General features: G+C 42.9%; 1 pseudogene; it reads left to right on the forward strand.

Annotated features, from left to right (window-relative positions):
- The first annotated feature begins 13725 nt into the window (after positions 1–13725).
- On the forward strand, positions 13726–14338 carry LOC147964857 (uncharacterized; annotated as a pseudogene).
- The last annotated feature ends 4904 nt before the right edge of the window (positions 14339–19242 follow it).

A 19242-nucleotide genomic window follows, 5' to 3' on the forward strand; every position in this document is an offset into this window, starting at 1 on the left:
CATTTAAAATTTTCTACATCACAACAATATTAGTTGGTTGGGATAGGACGGTAATCTCGCATACACCAAATATTTGCCGACGCAGATTTCGGCCGACGAGAGTTTGTTTTGGCGTCCACCATGTATGAATCGGGGAGGGAGGCGATTTCGGCCATGGAGACACTGTGTTTTGGCACCCACCATGTATGAATTCGGGTGAGAGGCGGTTATGTCAAGTTTGAGTGAAATTACAAACCTACCCCTGTCAAGACCTATTGAAATCGAGCCGACATGTGTTGCATGTCAGGGACAGGAAGTAATTTCCATCTCCCATATTTTGGTTTCGGGCGGTTACTGTGAGTTTGGCCGCTTCATTCAATTTTTTGATAAAAAGCTTGCACATTTACCGTGCCAACTCAATTCCAATCCATTTTGTATTCTATTTTTGTTCGGGCAGGATCCATTTTTGATTGGAATAAAATTCTATATACATCATTTTTTATATATACTTTCAAAAGCACAACAAGAATTCTGCTCCTTTATATATATAATATGATTTACAAATACAATGATCTCAAAATCATAAGGTTGAATTCAAGAATTTTAAACAAAATTATGTTCTACTAAAATGTATGCATCAGTAATATCTACATATTAAATAACATAGATGCACGTGAATTCATATGAGTATGCATGTTTGATAGATCAATTTTGGTTTGAGTATGAATTGCATGTATCATCATCTCGAATTCAAATATTTGAATCCATTTTATGTTGACATTTTCTATACACGCAACTAAATTATGTGCACACTCTCCCTGTCATTATACATTACACGGTTTTCATTATCTCTCATGTCTCTATCATTCTCTGGTCTCTCGACGTCTCCCTTGAGAAGTGTCACACTATGTACCTAAGCTTTCTTTTTCACCGCCACACACACACTCTCACTCGTCTTTCAATTTGTCTTTATCTCTAGGGTTCTCTTACACACCCTATGTCTCTCTAGATATGACTCCTAGCACTCAAATTACTCTCTCCCGCACACACAACATTTGTTGCGGTCTCCTTTCCGTCTCCATCTCAGTTATAAAACTGACATTATTCATTTGTTTACCGATCGGACTAACTCTCCTCCGCCCTCTCTCTCTCACACACACACACAACTCCTGCTTCCACTCCCCTTCCCGACTACCATCTCTCTCACACATACAAAACTCTCGCTTTCGCACCCCCGACTCGTATTTCTCTCACAAACATTGATTGACTAGCCTCCAGATAGGTTTATACACCCGCACACATGTGCTTCCACTATCTCGTACATGTCTCTCTCGCGCTCCTTGTATCTATGTAGATTTTTTGTCCCTTCTTGAGACACGCCCTCTTGATCGTGCAAACACACTATCGCCTCATTTTATGGTGATACCTCTCGCGCACACACTCTTTGTGTCTTTGTCACACATGCACTCCGTCCTCCTCCCCCCCCCCTCTCTCACACACACACACCACAGACACATGGGCTTTTTGCAACAACTAGCAAGATGCACATGCATTGTATGGAACATCAAGATGCATTCGCGTGAGTAGTTTATCTTGTGGGAGAAAAGGATGAACGAGGGAAGGCCTTATTTGCAAATGTGGAGAGGGTGTGAGTATCTTTTCGCAAAATTGCCATAGTTTCCTTCCTATCCATCAGATATAAATCAGATGACCTATATTGCGGGATGGCAGGCACACCATCTTCACCAACTCTATTTTTTATAAGAGTAGAGATTAGAGATATACCACTTCTTGAATCTTGAAACCAACCACATTCCTGCCTTATCACATCAAAACCGCCAAAGGAATATATTTTGAGTGAAACATAACATATTTTTAGTGATATACGTATTTCGAAACTAGACTCTTTTCTATCAAATCAGTGAATATGTATTAATCTACTTTGATCGTGTGGCAACACATTGGCACATTACTAGTTATTACTACTGTATAATTTTTTGGACACCAAACAAACGGTGGAGTACATATATGAAGAGAAGAGGCGCACACACGCAGTCGGTCTCTCGCTGTGTCGCACACATCAGAGTTATATAAAGGCACCGTAAAAATAAACCCTAAAACTCTAGGTGCATGATTGCTGCATGCGCGGGTACTGGGTACGTGGTGGAGCGCACCTTTGTAGGAATAGTCAGCTCGCGTGATAATTCGATCTGTAGGAGTTGATGGTCAGGACCACAGGTGAATGACCTGGAGGCGGTGGCTCGCCAGTCGCCACAGATCGAGTAGCCACGTTTAAAATATCATTTTTTTAGCGGGGTAAGAGTTCTGATTTTCAATGACGCTTTATAAGTACTAGTTTTTAGAACGATTGGTATGGAGCGAAAATGGAATTCATAACAGCTACCACCGTCCTGGTTTACTAGTCCCCATCGTATTTTGCATCAAAGTTTGTCCATGAATTTTACTTGTAAAATGTGAATGGAAAATGAGATTTTGTTATACCTAAACAAAAAAGGACTGGAGGGAGTGATTGCTCTAACACGGACGCGACCTCTCATAGCGCATGCATTGAACTGGTGCATCGGCCAAGAGGGCCCCACTCGCTGCAGGCCAGGCTAAACACACCTCATCGCTACATGCAACCGGCTTCAGACTGCCCCACCTGCCTCCATAGAATCTGCGTGTGTGCCGGCAACACGTCCTTCTGCAAGTCGGCCGGCATTTTGGAACACAACGCCGGTTGGCTCCTCTCATTCGCCCGCTATTTAAACGAGGCCAGACGCCTGGCAAGAACCACACCACTCTGCCGCTCCCCATATCCTCGTTGCACCTTTTCTCCACACTCTCCATAGCATCCTGTGAGCCGGAAGACTAGTTCTCCGGCGTAAAAGCCGGCTAGGTGCCCCGACGGGCCAGACAACTCACTGCCCCACCTCCCTCCCCGCCCCAGGCTGTCAGTACCATGGGCGAGGCTGCAAGCGGGCAAGCGGAGGAGCAAGCCGCCACTCCAACCCGGCCCCTGGTGCATCAACTCGACGCTCCAAGCCTTCTCGCAGAAGAGTCACCAGTTGTTGTTCGCCGGCACATGGGGGACCATGGCGTCCAGTGCACCATGGTTGGCCGCGCCATCCAATGCAAACATTGGCATAACAGCGGCATGCTGGCGGAGGTGGCCAACACGTCTTCTGCGGCCACCACCGACACCGAGGAATAGTATACCACATGAATGCTCAACCACCGCGTCGCCGGTAGACACCCGGTGTGTTGCCAGGTTTGGCTCAAAACATCATGGACCCCAGCCACGACCGACATTAGAAATATTATACCTGCCTCCAGAAGTTATTCGCATTTAGTCAAAAAATGTCCAAAATATAATTAATTATGTATGGTCTTGACTTGTTGTGCTCGCACTGGTAGTAGGAACTAGAGATTTTTCTTTATTTATAACTCTCCTCGCATTTTTTGGCTTTGAAGTGAATCATGGTTGTGGACATTATCTTTTAATGTGCAGATATCCGTGAACATGAGTTTGATGTGGAAGTTGAACCTGGAATGTTGGGCTTGCGTGTGAACTATACCATGTCCAATGCTTCGTCTGTTATTGTTTGGAAAGTAATTGTTGTTATTACATGAACTGAAAAAAATATTTTGTGCCACATCAGTAGATGCACGGACATCACAACAGGCATGTTGACTGGATAAACATTTGAACCTAGTTGTTATGAAGGAAAATTTGTATTGACAACAATTTTAGATAGCAGGAGACGCCTAGCTTGCTCTGCCTTTGCTAGCTTCTTTCTGGCTTCTTCCATCTCTTCTTTGGCTTTGGTGAAGAGAGCATCTGATTGCTCTTTTTGCTTCTTTAGGAACTCAGCTACATTCTCAAGGGTTGTGCACGCTTTCCTTCAGCCTTTATAGAGCCACGAGGACACGAACAGTTGACGACTCCTCCTGGCTTGTGTGTAAACCAGCATCATCTGGGAATTTGCACCTTGTGTCTAATCCAGCATCATTAGGGAACGAGCACCTTGTGTGTAATCAAGCCTCTTTTTGGAAACATGATCTCGAGGTTGACCATACTTCCCTCCTTGCAGGAACTGCATCCTGACATGAAGTTACTTCTTTTTTAGATCAATACTCAGAGCAACCCAGATCCATTTAGTAGAAGCGAGATAAACAGGACTCGGAGAAGTGAATTCAAAAGGACAAATATAAAAAGAGACTCCAAGGTGAGAACACCCACTTCCTACATCAAGCTAAAAACGAAAGCGTTAGGATGATTAAGACTCTTCTTATTACACATCAAAGAATATAAGGTTAAGAGAAACAGAAAATACAACATATACACATCGAAGAACATGAGGATAAACGAAAGTAATTGAAAGGGTGTTACTTACCAAAGCTCATTTTACAGGTTCGGTGCAGCTCCTCTTTAACTTGCCACGTTCCTTGAAGATGTCCCAATATCCCGTGTTTGGTCTTCATTGCTCCTCTGCATGTTTGCACTCGTTGTTTTAAAATCTCAACATGGCAAGAAAAATATAGTAATACTCACGCATCGTGTGGCAACAATAAAGCACTCATTTTCCATGTTATAGCATCTCCAACAGAAGCGCAACACGCGGCGCATTAAAAATGCATTTACAACGTCGGAATAGCCAGTGTTTGTGGGCCGCAGAGTGCTGGCTCCAGCGGCCGCTGCAAAAAAATTACGCGCCCGCGCCGCTCCAGCAGACGTGCTATATTTTTTCTCCTTTCTACTCTAACTCGATACACATTTGACTCCAAGTCGATACTGGCATAGATACATACATAGCCAGTTCTCAGAATAGATATAGCATACATAGATACATAGAAAAATAGATAGTTCAACTACTCCTCGCCATCTGATTCTGCCTCGGTGATGTCGTCCTCCGACGTCTCAATGTAGGCGTCAAGATACCAATCATCGTCGGAGTCCCAGGGCAACGATGCTCCTAGCTTGATGTTGAATTGAGCGGCCGCCTTCCGCATACGCTGTTCTCAGGATAGGCGGCTCGCTCTGCCCTCCTCTTCTCCCTCTCTGCCCTCCTTTGCACATAGAACTCGCGCTCGTTGATGACGTCCTGTGGGAAGCATTGGCACCACAATTCCATGGCTTCCTCGTCCATCTCGGCGATGCTGAGACAGTGCTCCCGCCTTCGGTTGTCGCGACGATCCTCATCGGTGATAAGCCGTGGCGGAGGCGAGAGCTCCTACGCCCGCTCCCGCGTCGGCACGTTGGGGAAGTTCATCTCCCTATGAGGCCGCCGGAGGCGCCATGCGGCTGGGTCGTACGCGTGGGCGGCCTCGTGGGCCGTGTTGAAAGTGCCAAGGCCGAGGCGCATCTCACTGAACCGGATGTTGGTGGAGAAGCCGCCGGAGGGGCGCACGGGGACACCGTGGTAACCCCAAGTTTCCTGGCGGCACAACAACATGGTGGCGGGGCGGCGGCGAGGCAAGAAAGAGCAGGGAGAGAGCGGTGGCAAGGCACAGAGCGGTGGGAGGGTGCTGGATTTTATAAAGCGCGTCGGACGCTGCGCGGCAAAACTAGCGCCCACCCGTCAGCTTCCCCCCCCCCCCCGCGCGCGCGCGCTATCCTTTCCCGATGTCCCTGCTATCTCTACTCTTATATTATATATATATTATATTTATTTTATATTTATCACTACTTCTTATATCTTATATATCTCTTATATGTATATTATATATATCTACTACTCTTATAAAAAACAGAGTTGGTGATGATGGTGTGCCTGGCATCCTGCAATATAGGTCGTCCGATTTATATCTGACGGATCACTACTACAGGTTGCTGCTAACGCGACACTACGATCAGAGACCCTTTGATAAAACTGTGTGCGATGCATTAATCACAAATGGTGGTGTAAAAAACCCATCAAAAAGGTGCAAAACGTTTTGCGATGATAGATGCATCAAACATGGTTTAGATTTTAGTTGCGTGTGCGATGCAGGGCATACGGTTTAGTTCAATTAACTGTTTGCAATGTGGCAGAACAAAAGAAACGGGCAGCCAGATGAAGGCGTGTGCGATATGCAGCTTACGGTTCACTCGGATGAACTATTTGTGATTAGGCAACACAACAGAAATTGTCAGCCAAATCAAGGTGTGTGCGATATACGGCATACAGTTCACTCGGATGAACTATTTTTGATTAGGCAACGCAACAGAAATGGTTCAACCAGATCAAGGTGTGTGCAATGGAGGGCATACTGTTCATTCCGATAAACTATTTGTGTTGAGCCAAGAGAACATAAATGTTTCACGTAAACAAGATGTGTGTAATATGCGGCAAACATCCAATTACATAGGTGGCTAGTACACACATGACATTTCCACACACCAAAGTAAACTATTACATGCATAATTAACTAGGATAAATGATCATCTGATCATCATCTACTTCTTGTGCTAGCTCGATGTTCCTTCTATTCTAAGTTTCCATTAATTGATGGCATTTTATGAACACGCCACCGTTTCCTGCCATTTCCTCACCGGTTTCTCGCCACCCAGCGATATTGCTCATAAACCTAGGCGGTGTGTGACGCACAGAGGCAACAAGCGCAGCCTGTAGCACATCCACCTTTTCCAAGCATGTCAACCCAACAAAGCGTCACCTCTGCCATCAACCTCGTCGACGAGGAAAATGAGCGCGCTACCCGGCAACGCGATGGACGACGCCGTGATGCACATCATCGCTAGGGTTGAGCAGACCCTTGGTGCATGGCACTTCAGCACAGCGGATCAGGATAGGCATGTCAGCGCCGAGAGGCTGCAGCTCGCCACACATCATGATCGATGGCGCTCCACAGAGCAAGCTAGGCGCGTCCGCGCCAATAGGCTTTGGCTCGCCGCACGGCGAAACTGTTGGAGCGCCGTAGAGTGAGAGGCGTGGAATGCCGCACGGTAAGAGCGGGTCCATCGGCGATTGCCTGCTGTCGATAGGGCGTCGTTGCTGGGTACACGTCCCGTCAGTACCCCCATTCCTCGCCAGGAGTGGGCAGAGGCCCTCTGCGCCATACTTGCACCAGAGGCCGACCGCGTCGTACTTGCATCGGATGCCCGCCGCGCCGTTCGCATGGGTCGCATCGTTCGCCTTGTCCGTGGCCCGCTACATGCCAACGCGCTGGTCGGTATGCTCGATCGCCTCCTTGGCCCAGGTGTCCACTTGGCGCACTAGAGGAACATGGCCATCGCATCCTCCAGCTGGTGATCTTCGATGAAATAGGAAACTTGGAGCTTGATACGTCCCCAACGTATCTATAATTTTTGATTGTTCCATGCTATTATATTATCTATTTTGGATGTTTTATATGCATTAATATGCTATTTTATATGATTTTTGGGACTAACCTATTAACCTGGAGCCCTGTGCGAGTTCCTGTTTTTCCCTTATTTTAGAGTTTTGCAGAAAAGGAATACCAAACGGAATAAAACTTTCACGACGATTTTTCTTGGACCGAAAGACACCTAGCAGACTTGGAGTGCAAGTAAGATGAGCCACGAGGCGTCCACAAATGTTGAGGGTGCGCCCAAGGGGTAGGGCATGCCCCCCGACCTTCTAGGCCCCTCGGTGACCCCCTGACCTATATCTTCCTCCTATATATTCTCAAATACCCTGAAAACTTCCAGGAGAGCCACGATACCACTTTTCCACCGCCGCAACCTTCCGTACCCGTGAGATCCATCTAGGGACCTTTTCCAGCATCCTGCTGGAGGGGATTCGATCACGGAGGGCTTCTACATCAACACCATTTCCTCTCCGATGAAGCGTGAGTAGTTTAGCACAGACCTATGGGTCCATAGCTAGTAGGAAGATGGCTTCTTCTTTCTCTTTGACTATTAATACCATGTTCTCCTCGATGTTCTTGGAGATCTATTCGATGTAATACTCTTTTGCGTTGTGTTTGCCGAGATCCGATGAATTGTGGATTTATGATCAGCTTAACTATGAATATTATTTGAATCTCCTCTGAATTCTTATATGCAAGATTTGATATGTTTGCAAGTCTCTTCGAACTATCGATTTGGTTTGGCCAACTAGATTGGTTTTTCTTGCAATGGGAGAAGTGCTTAGCTTTGGGTTTAATCTTGCGGCATCATTTCCCAGTGACAGTAGGAGCAGCAAGGCACACATTGTATTGTTGACATCGAGGATAAAAAGATGGGGTTTTCATCATATTTCTTAAGTTAATCCCGCTACATCATGTCATCTTACTTAATGCATTACTCTGTTCTTATGAACGTAATACTCTAGATGCAGGCAGGAGTCGGTCGATGTGTAGAGTAATAGTAGTAGATGCAGAATCATTTCGGTCTACTTGACACGGACGTGATGCCTATATTCATGATCATTGACTTAGATATCTTCATAACTTTGCGCTTTTCTATCAATTGCTCGTCAGTAATTTGTTCACCCATCGTATTAATTTCTATCTTGAGAGAAGCCTCTAGTGAAACCTATGCCCCGGGTCTATTTTCCATCGTATAAGTTTTCGATCTATAATTTTAGTTTCCAATTTACTTTCTTTGCAATCTTTTACTTTCCGTTCCATAAACCAAAAATACCAAAAATATTATTTTACCGTTTATCCATCTATATAAGATCTCACTTTGCAGATAACCATGAAGGGATTGACAACCCCTTTGTCACGTTGGGTGCAAGTTGGCATTTGTTTGTGCAGGTATTCGGTGGCTTGTTGCGTTGTCTCCTACTAGATTGATACCTTGGTTCTCAAAATTGAGGGAAATGCTTACTCTACTTTGCTGCATCACCCTTTCCTCTTCAAGGGAAAAACCAACACAAGCTCAAGAGGTAGCAGGAAGGGTTTCTGGTGCCGTTGCCGGGGAGATCTACGCCAAGCCGAAACATACCAACTACCCATCATAAACTCTCATCCCTCGCATTACATTATTCGCCATTCGCCTCTCATTTTCCTATCCCCCACTTCTAAAACGATTTTCGAAAAGATTTGCCTTTTCTTCGCCTTCTTTCCGTATGTCTTTTTGTTTGTGTTTCCTTGTGCCTTCTATTTGCTTGCATCTTTGCTTACTAAAAATGTATTGATAAGGATCCACTTAAAGTTTTCTACTTGGATCATCTTCGATCTATATGTGCTCATGCTGAAACCCCAACTAGTTTAGTTGAGGGAAAATCTTTAGATGAGCATGCTCATTTTGTGCATCACTGTTTGTCTGGAAAAGGGAGACTCTTATGGAATCAAATAAATAGTTAGCTATGCTATGCTTGGAATCTTTGCGAAATTTTTGATTTTACTTGTTCCTCTAAGAACCATAAAAAACACCTTCCCTACCTATGTGAGTTTAATGATAATGAAATTTTATCTTAATATGAAAAGGGTGTTTACAGTTACTATGATATTGAACAAATTGAAGAATTTGTTGCTTTTAAGGGTGCTTATGAAGTTGCTTCTTTGATTGAAAAATATGATATTACTCTCTACAAATCTGAAAATTTGGACATACCTAAATATTGCTATGAAAACTATGCTCACAATGCCTATGTCAAAGAATTTATTGAGAGAATGACCGTTGCTTTGGAAGAAAATAATGATATGCATGAATCTATAGATAATTATGATTTCGATGATTTGATTGAGATACCCTCCCTTGATGAGTGTGATGCTTTCTATTCTTGTGGCCATGATGCCAATGTTTATGGAGATGAATTTGCAATAGTTCCTTATGTTAAACATGAGATTTTTGCTATCGCACCCATACTTGATAGATCCTTGAATCAAAAGCATGATTGCAATGCTGTTAATATAAATCCTATTAATGGCAATTGTCCTAAGGATATGCAAAACCCTAAGCTTGGGAATGCTAATTTTGCTATGTCTACTACTTATTGCAATGATCATGATTGGGGTGATTCTTTTTATGATCTTGAAAATTTATTTAAGCCCCATGATGGATATGAGATTGTTAATAAAGTTTGCAATAATATTGAAAGTGGGTTTGGAAGAGTGTGGACTTTAGGTCTCACGTATTTGGAGAATGTTCAATCTTATGAATTTTTTGATAAAAGTGTGTTTGAGGAGGTCTTGACTTTAGTTAATGTTAATCCCACTATTTTGGAAGAGTGTCAACTTTGCATGCATGAGGATCATGTTGAGAAAATTTTATGTGATAGATGTATTGTTGAATTTGATTACTATCCTGCATGTAATTATTATGAGAGAGGAAAATATGGTTGCAGAAATTTTGATGTTACATGTAATTATTATGAGAGAGGAAAATATCGGTCTTCGAACATATTTATGATTACATAACTGTTTGCCGCGTATCACACACATCTTGTTATATTCAACTGTTTATGTTATCTTGTCTCAATGCAAACAGTTCATCAGCGTGAACCGCATGCCATATATCGCACACACCTTGATCTGGTTGACCATTTCTTTTGTGTTGCCTAATCACAAACAGTTCATCCGAGTGAACCATATGCTGTATATCGCACACACCTTCATCTGGCTGCCCGTTTCTTTTGTTCCTCCTCATCGCAAATAGTTAATTGAACTGAACCGTATGCCCTGCATCGCACACGCAAATAAAATCTGAACCGTGTTTGATGGCTCCGCCATCGCAAACATTTTGCACCTTTTTGACAGTTTTTACACCACCGTTTGCGATTAATGCATCGCACACAGTTTCGTCGAAGGGTCTCTGATCGTAGTGTCACGTTAGCAACATCATGCAGTAGTGCACCATCTTTGCAAATAGTGGGGAGCGACAACGTACATTCTTGTTAAATCGACCATCATCTCCCTCGGCATCATCTTCAGTTGCATTGCTCCTACTAGACTTCTTCCTCTGTGTAAAGGGAAATGCAGTCCACATTAGAAGATTAGCCATAAAAAGAGACAAAGAAACACAGATACAATAAGAATGAAGGAAAAAATGTAGTCCAATTAAACAAACCTTTGGAACAACCTCCGCCTCCCCACCAGAGTCAGCACCAACACCTTCATCGCCATCATCACGGGGACGCTTGGGTTGACTCTTAGATGAACCACAGTCTTTGCGTCTACTAGTATGAACATCCCTCAAAAAATCAGCAAGCACAAAGTCATCATCATCAGAGTTGGGACCTTCACTCACATGTGGTCGCTTGCGTTGAGGATCCTTTGCACCAGCTTCAGCAGTTCTCTTACCAAGATTCTTGTTCATGCAAGCAACACGTGGACTCCGCCGAGGAGTACCACCTTCCTCAGCAACATAACTCAGTCTCTTCAATTGCAAAGCAGGCTGCTTGACTTTGACAAATTTGGCACCCTTGGCACCATCTGCAGCTCTCCTCTTCTTCTTTTTCTTCTTCTTCTCCTTCTCCGCATACTCTTTTGAGTCACTTTCAAACCTCAACTTCTTCTTGCTTTGCTTCAATTCATGTGCACCAAGCTGTTCTGAGACCATCCACTCCTATGTAACTTCCTCTGTACCATTAGCATACTGTGATTATGTTTCAGACAAGACAGGGCGTCTCTGGTCAAAGCTCACACCAACATCACCCTCTGCAAAATAATGGTCAATCAATTGAGTAACCTCCTCAAACCCAGGCGCCCCAGCATGAAAAATAAACACTACTTCAAAATGAAGTATAACTATGGTCATTAAAAAGTGCACAAAAAGAAGAAATGGAGTACACTTATACATATAAATGCAGTGCAGCAATCATAAGCTAAATAAAAATTAATGTAGTCCATATATCAATGTAATGGAGTACACACATATGTATACAAAAAACCCAAATAAAACAACAGTGCAGTTCACACATACATATAGTGGAGTTCACATAAAAAATAGCAGGTATTTATAAGAACAATCCATTTCAAAACTCACAGGACACATATGAAATTTACAACAGAAATAGGGATACAGCCAAATTTGCAAATTAAAAAAAACAAAAAAATAAACACATACCAGAAGGAAGGGCCACACTTATGGGAGAAGATTCAATTGGTGAATTCAATTGATGTCCTGCCTCACCACCATGATCCTTACCACCAGGACAACGAGAGCCAATTGGTGTATCATTATGACCACTTCGATCACCTACAGGATTCAATAAAAACCAGAAATATAAATTACAAGACATCACATGACAAATAATGCGAAGGAACGCTGACAACTAACACAACATACACAAATCTGCAGGATGAACTAGGAAACTAGATGAACATGATAGAAAATAAACAAGGCCAAAGTAAGCAGTCCACATACCTTGAACTCCTCCTTATGCTCTGCTTGGCGAAAACATGGCATTTGCCTGCAGCACAAGGACGAAGTGACAGATATGAGCAACAAAATCGATGAAATCTGATGAAACCCTAGATGCACCTTGCTCTGCCTACAGAGCATAGATGAGTACCGACTTCAAATCGAGATCAAATCGCCTGGTTACGAAAAAATACATAAGCAAAAAACCGCAGCAGCCACTATGAGGATCACAAAACTACATCAGGGGATGATCAAGACCGAGGGCATGGGAAATGTACCACAAAAAGGGGATGAACGTCGGCAGTGGGGGCAGGGGCGGGAACGGACGGGAAAGGGCTGCGGGAGCGGAGCGAGAAGGGCTGGCGGAGTGCACGGGGACGTGGAATGTAGGAATAAGGACCTCTTGAGGACGGTGGTTAAGCGGTTGATGGTGATTGCTGCGGGTGACGGCGGTTTTGCTCGAGGGAGAGATGCTTCGGGAGCCGCTGCAAGAGAAGGGAGAGGTTTCTTCCCGATCTCTCCTATGAGCGGAGCTGTGGGGTCACTTGGGAGGGCCACGAGTGAGGCCCGCGTGGGAAAGAGTTACATAAAATGGGCTGGCCCAAAATGGCCTGGCTAAATAAGACACACCAGATCGAAACAAAGAAGTTAGTACCATATGCAGTTCGCTGTGAAGAAAAATGAAGTTCAGATAGTCAAACAATAAATACATGCAGTTCATAAAAAATTAAATTGGAAAAAAACACGCGTGTTAAGATAACGCGTCCGAAAAAAATCTACCTTCAGATAAGTGCCACAACAAAAAAAATTGCCCCCCAACCCCCCCTCCCGTGCCAGGGGCTGCAGCAAGTACACGCAAAAACAGGTGCAGTACGGAGCTCTAGACAATGCAGTGAATTTGGTTAGACGAAGCAATGCGGTATCATGTGCAAATGCAGTTTCAGAATACATACATGGTCTAGTTCACAACGAAATACTTTTAAATTGCGGAATATACTGTACTTTTTTCCAGGGCTGTAGCAAGTACACGCAAAAACTGGCACAGTACGCACCTCTAGACAATGAAGTGGCTTTTGTTAGATGAAGTAGTGCGGTATCATAAGCAATGAAGTTTCGGAAACACATATGATACATATAAACATGACAAATGCCCGTTCACACAAAACGTGGTGGTTAACAAATTTTACTGATTAAAAATAAAATAAAACCACATTCAAAAACCACGTCCGGAGACTCCGAGCGGTTCCATTGCCACAAACCCATGACCACAGGCACAACCCCAACCCACGATCTACACAACCGCATCGTCAGTGAGATCGTGCAGTTCATCTGCTACGGCCATCCCCCCTTTAAATTCAGACCCCTGCCAAGGCTTTCTCATCCACAACAACACAAGTATCCATTGCGCTGCCACCAAATCGCTCCATCACACCAATCTCCAAAAAAGACACGAAGCCCTACTGCCGACGATGGGGGTCATGGCCAAGTACAAGAACGTGGAGGCGCACGGCAACACCAAGTAGCACGTCATCTACACCAACGACAAGAAGCAGATGGCGACCTCCCTCGAGCAGTACAGCGCCATCTTAGGCTGCAGTGCCACAAGATCGTCGGGATTGATCTCGAGTACAACAACGAGCCTGACGCGACGCAGAAACCCGCCCTCGTCCAACTCTCCATAGACAGACTCAACCGGTGCTGCTCTTCCAACTGAGCGCCACTGAAAGGTGCACCGTCTTCCACAACTTCCTCGCCGACCCCAGGAACACATTAGTTGGCTTCTCCATCGGCAGCGAGAAAACCAGGCTAGAGCATGTCAATTCGGAGGTCACCAACTTCGTCGACATCCAGAAGGAATGGAGGGTACCCGAGGCCACCAAGGAGTTGGACTCCCTTGCAGACATCGCCGTCATGCTCATCGACGACTACTATAACAACATGAAGAACAAGATCACCAGCGAAGAACACGCGTGCTAGGCCTCCCTGCCTCTGTCCATGAGGCACATCAAGTATGCGTCAAAGGACGCCTATGCAGCATACGAGATATGGAACCACATCACCCTCACCCAAGACGGGCTTTGATACGTCTCCAACGTATCTATAATTTTTGATTGCTCCATGCTATATTATCTACTGTTTTGGACATTATTGGGCTTTATTATCCACTTTTATATTATTTTTGGGACTAACCTATTAACCGGAGGCCCAGCCCAGAATTGTTGTTTTTTGCCTGTTTTAGGGTTTCCAAGAAAAGGAATATCAAAGGAGTCCAAACGGAATGAAACCTTCGGGAACGTGATTTTCTCACCGAATACAACTCAGGAGACTTGGACCCTACGTCAAGCCAACTAACAGGAGGCCACGAGGTAGGGGGCGCGCCTGCCCCCCCCCAGGCGCGCCCTCCACCCTCGTGGGCCCCCTGTTGCTCCACCGATGTACTTCTTCCTCCTATATATACCCACGTACCCCCAAACGATTAGAACAAGAGCCAAAACCCTAATTCCATCGTCGTAACTTTCAGTATCCATGAGATCCCATCTTGGGGCCTGTTCCGGAGCTCCGCCAGAGGGGGCATCGATCACGGAGGGCTTCTGCATCAACACCATAGCCTCTCCGATGAAGTGTGAGTAGTTTACTTCAAACCTACGGGTCCATAGTTAGTAGCTAGATGGCTTCTTCTCTCTTTTTGGATCTCAATACAATGTTCTCCCCCTATCTTGTGGAAATCTATTCGATGTAATCCTCCTTTTACGGTGTGTTTGTTGAGATCGATGAATTGTGGGTTTATGATCAAGTCTATCTATGAATAATATTTGAATCTTCTCTGAATTCTTTTATGTATGATTGGTTATCTTTGCAAGTCTCTTCGAATTATCAATTTGGTTTGGCCTACTAGATTGATCTTTCTTGCAATGGGAGAAGTTCTTAGCTTTGGGTTCAATCTTGCGGTGTCCTTTCCCGGTGATAGTAAGGGCAACAAGGCACGTATTGTATTGTTGCCATCGAGGATAACAAGATGGGTTTTCTTCATATTGCATGAGTCTATCCCTCTACATCATGTCATCTTGCTTAAGGCGTTACTCTATTTTTAACTTAATACTCTAGATGCATGCTGGATAGCGGTCGATGAGTGGAGTAATAGTAGTAGATGCAGGCAGGAGTCGGTCTACTTGTCTCGGACGTGATGCCTATATACATGATCATACCTAGATATTCTCATAACTATGCTCAATTCTGTCAATTGCTCAATAGTATTTTGTTCACCCACCGTAGAATACTTATGCTCTCGAGAGAAGCCACTAGTGAAACCTATGGCCCCGGGTCTATCTCTATCATATTAATCTCCTACTACTTAGTTATTTACTTTGATATTTACTTCGCCTTTATTTTACTTTGCATCTTTATCATAAAAATACCAAAAATATTATCTTATCATATCTATCAGATATCACTCTCGTAAGTGGCCCTATAGGGATTGACAACCCCTATTTGCGTTGGTTGCGAGGATTTATTTGTTTTGTGCAGGTACGGGGGACTCACGCGTAGCCTCCTACTGGATTGATACCTTGGTTCTCAAAAACTGAGGGAAATACTTACGCTACTTTGCTGCATCATCCCTTCCTCTTCGGGGAAAACCAACGCAGTGCTAAAAGAGGTAGCAAGAAGGATTTCTGGCGCCATTGCCGGGGAGGTCTACGCAAAAGTCAACATACCAAGTACCATCACATACCCTTATCTCCCGCATTACATTATTTGCCATTTGCCTCTCGTTTTCCTCTCCCCCACTTCACCCTTGCCGTTTTATTCGCCCTCTCTCTCTATCCTCCCTCTCTTTCTCTATTTGCCTCTTTTTGCCCATCTCTTGTTTTCTCATATGGTTGGAATAGTTATTTTTTTATTACTAAACAGAGAACCTAAGATCTATGGATCCTTATCCACTTGCTAATCTTTTTAAGAGATCCAATTATGATGAACCAATTGCTAGTGAGTTTTGTGCACTAGATTATCTTTATGAAGTTTTGCTTGAAATTTGGGAATCTAAAAATTGTGATGAAGTACCTTATGGAGTGATTCACGATAGATCTTTGAATAAAAAGCATGATTGCAATGATTTTACTATAAACTCTCTTGATGTCAACTGTGCTAATAATATGCAAAACCCTAAGCTTGGGGATGCTAGTTTTGCTATGTCCTCTACTTGTTGCAATGATCATGATTGTGGTGATTCTTCTTATGATCTTGAAAATTTATTTAAGCCCCATGATGAATATGAGATTGATAATAGTGTTTCCAATATTATTGAAAGTGGGTTTGGAAGAGTGTCAACTTTAGGTTCCACTATTTTGGAAGAGTGTCAACTTTGCATGCATATGGACCGTGTTGAAAATATTTTGTGTGATAGCTATTTTGTTGAATTTGCTTATGATCCCACATGCAATTATTATGAGATAGGAAAATATGGTGGTAGAAATTTTCATGTTACTGAATTACCTCTCGTTATGTTGTGATTGCTATTGTTTCTTTCCGCTTCCTTGCATATGCTAGTTTTTGCTTGCCTTGATAATTTGTTTGCCTATAAGATGCCTATGCATAGGAAGTATGTTAAAATTAGATGTGTTTGTCACGTGTTTTATGATGCTCTCTTTATGCTTCAATTCTTGTTTTTCATGTGAGCATCATTAAAATTATCAATGCCTAGCTTTAAGGATTTAAAGAAAAGCGCTTGTTGGGAGACAACACAATATTTATCCTTGATGTTATTGAATAAATAATTTATTTAGCCTCTGTTTTGGTTGTGCTTTTTGTGTTTAATTAGTGTTTGTGCCAAGTAGAACCGTTGGGAAGACTTGGGGAAAGTCTTGTTGAACTTGCTGTAAAAAACAGAAACTTTAGCGCTCACGAGAACTGCTTTCATTTTTATTTGGAAAGTGATATTTATTTAATTATTTTTCCAGATGATTAATAGATAAATTCCTCACTTCCAGAAATTTATTTTAGAATTTTTGGGGTTCCAGATCTTGCGCTAGCTACAGATTACTACAGACTGTTCTGTTTTTGACAGATTCTATTTTGCGTGTGTTGTTTGCTTATTTTGATGAATCTATGGCTATTAAATTAGTTTATAAACCATAGAGAAGTTGTAATATAGTAGGTATAACACCCATATAAATAAAGAATGAGTTCATTACAGTACCTTGAAGTGATCTTTTATTTTCTTTCGCTAACGGAGCTCACGAGATTTTCTACTTTAAGTTTTGTGTTGTGAAGTTTTCAAGTTTTGGGTAAAGATGTGATGGATTATGGAACAAGGAGTGGCAAGAGCCTAATCTTGGGGATGCCCATGGCACCCCCAAGATAATCTAAGGACACGTAAAAGCCAAAGCTTGGGGATGCCCCGGAAGTCCTCCCCTCTTTCGTCTACTTCTATCGGTAACTTTACTTGGAGCTATATTTTTATTTACCACATGATATGTGTATTGCTTGGAGCGTCTTATATGATTTGAGTCTTTGCTTATTAGTTTACCACAATCATCCTTGCTGTACACATCTTTTGAGAGAGCCATGCATGATTTGGAATTTGTTAGAATACTCTATGTGCTTCGCTTATATCTTTTGAGTTATATAATTTTGCTCTAGTGCTTCACTTATATCCTTTAGAGCACGGTGGTGGATTTGTTTTATAGAAACTAGTGATCTCTCATGCTTCACTTAGATTATTTTGAGAGTATTAAATAACATGGTAATTTGCTTAAAATCCTAATATGCTTGGTATGCAAGATTAATAATAAAACTTTCTTATGAGTGTGGTGAATACTATGAGAAGTTTGATACTTGATAATTGTTTTGAGATATGGAGATGGTGATATTAAAGTCATGCTAGTTGAGTAGTTGTGAATTTGAGAAATACTTGTGTTGAAGCTTGTGATTCCCGTAGCATGCACGTATGGTGAACCGTTATGTGATGAAGTCGGAGCATGATTTATTTATTGATTGTCTTCCTTATGAGTGGCGGTCGGGGACGAGCGATGGTCTTTTCCTACCAATCTATCCCCCTAGGAGCATGCGCGTAATACTTTGCTTTGATAACTTGTAGATTTTTGCAATAAGTATATGAGTTCTTTATGACTAATGTTGAGTCCATGGATTATACGCACTCTCACCCTTCCACCTTTGCTAGCCTCTCTAATACCGCGCACCTTTCGCCGGTATCATACACCCACCATATACCTTCCTCAAAATAGCCACCATACCTACCTATTATGGCATTTCCATAGCCATTCCGAGATATATTGCCATGCAACTTTCCACCATTCCATTTATGACACACTCCATCATTGTCATATTGCTTAGCATGATCATGTAGTTGACATAGTATTTGTGGCAAAGCCACCGTTCATAATTCTTTCATACTTGTCACTCATGCACCATTACATATCCCGGTACACCACCGGAGGCATTCACATAGAGTCATATTTTGTTCTAAGTATCGAGTTGTAATTGTTGAGTTGTAAGAAAAATAAAGGTGTGATGATCATCATTATTAGAGCATTGTCCCAAGTGAGGAAAGGATGATGGAGACTATGATTCCCCCACAAGTCGGGATGAGACTCCGGACGAAAAATAAATAAAAGAGGCCAAAGAAGCCCAAATAAAAAAAGAGAAAGAAAAGAGACCATAAAAAAAGAAAAGGCCCAAAACAAAATAAAAAATGAGAGAAAAAGAGAGAAGGGACAATGTTACTGTCCTTTTACCACACTTGTGCTTCAAAGTAGCACCATAATCTTCATAGTAGAGAGTCTCTCATGTTATCACTTTCATATACTAGTGGGAATTTTTCATTATAGAACTTGGCTTGTATATTCCAATGATGGGATTCCTCAAAATTGCCCTAGGTCTTCATGAGCAAGCAACTTGGATGCACACCCACTTAGTTTCTTTTTGAGCTTTCATATACTTATAGCTCTAGTGCATCCGTTGCATGGCAA

This window comes from Triticum urartu, chromosome 6A (assembly GCF_056163025.1).
Source record: "Triticum urartu cultivar PI428250 chromosome 6A, HENAU_Tu73, whole genome shotgun sequence".
Classification (NCBI taxonomy): domain Eukaryota; kingdom Viridiplantae; phylum Streptophyta; class Magnoliopsida; order Poales; family Poaceae; genus Triticum; species Triticum urartu.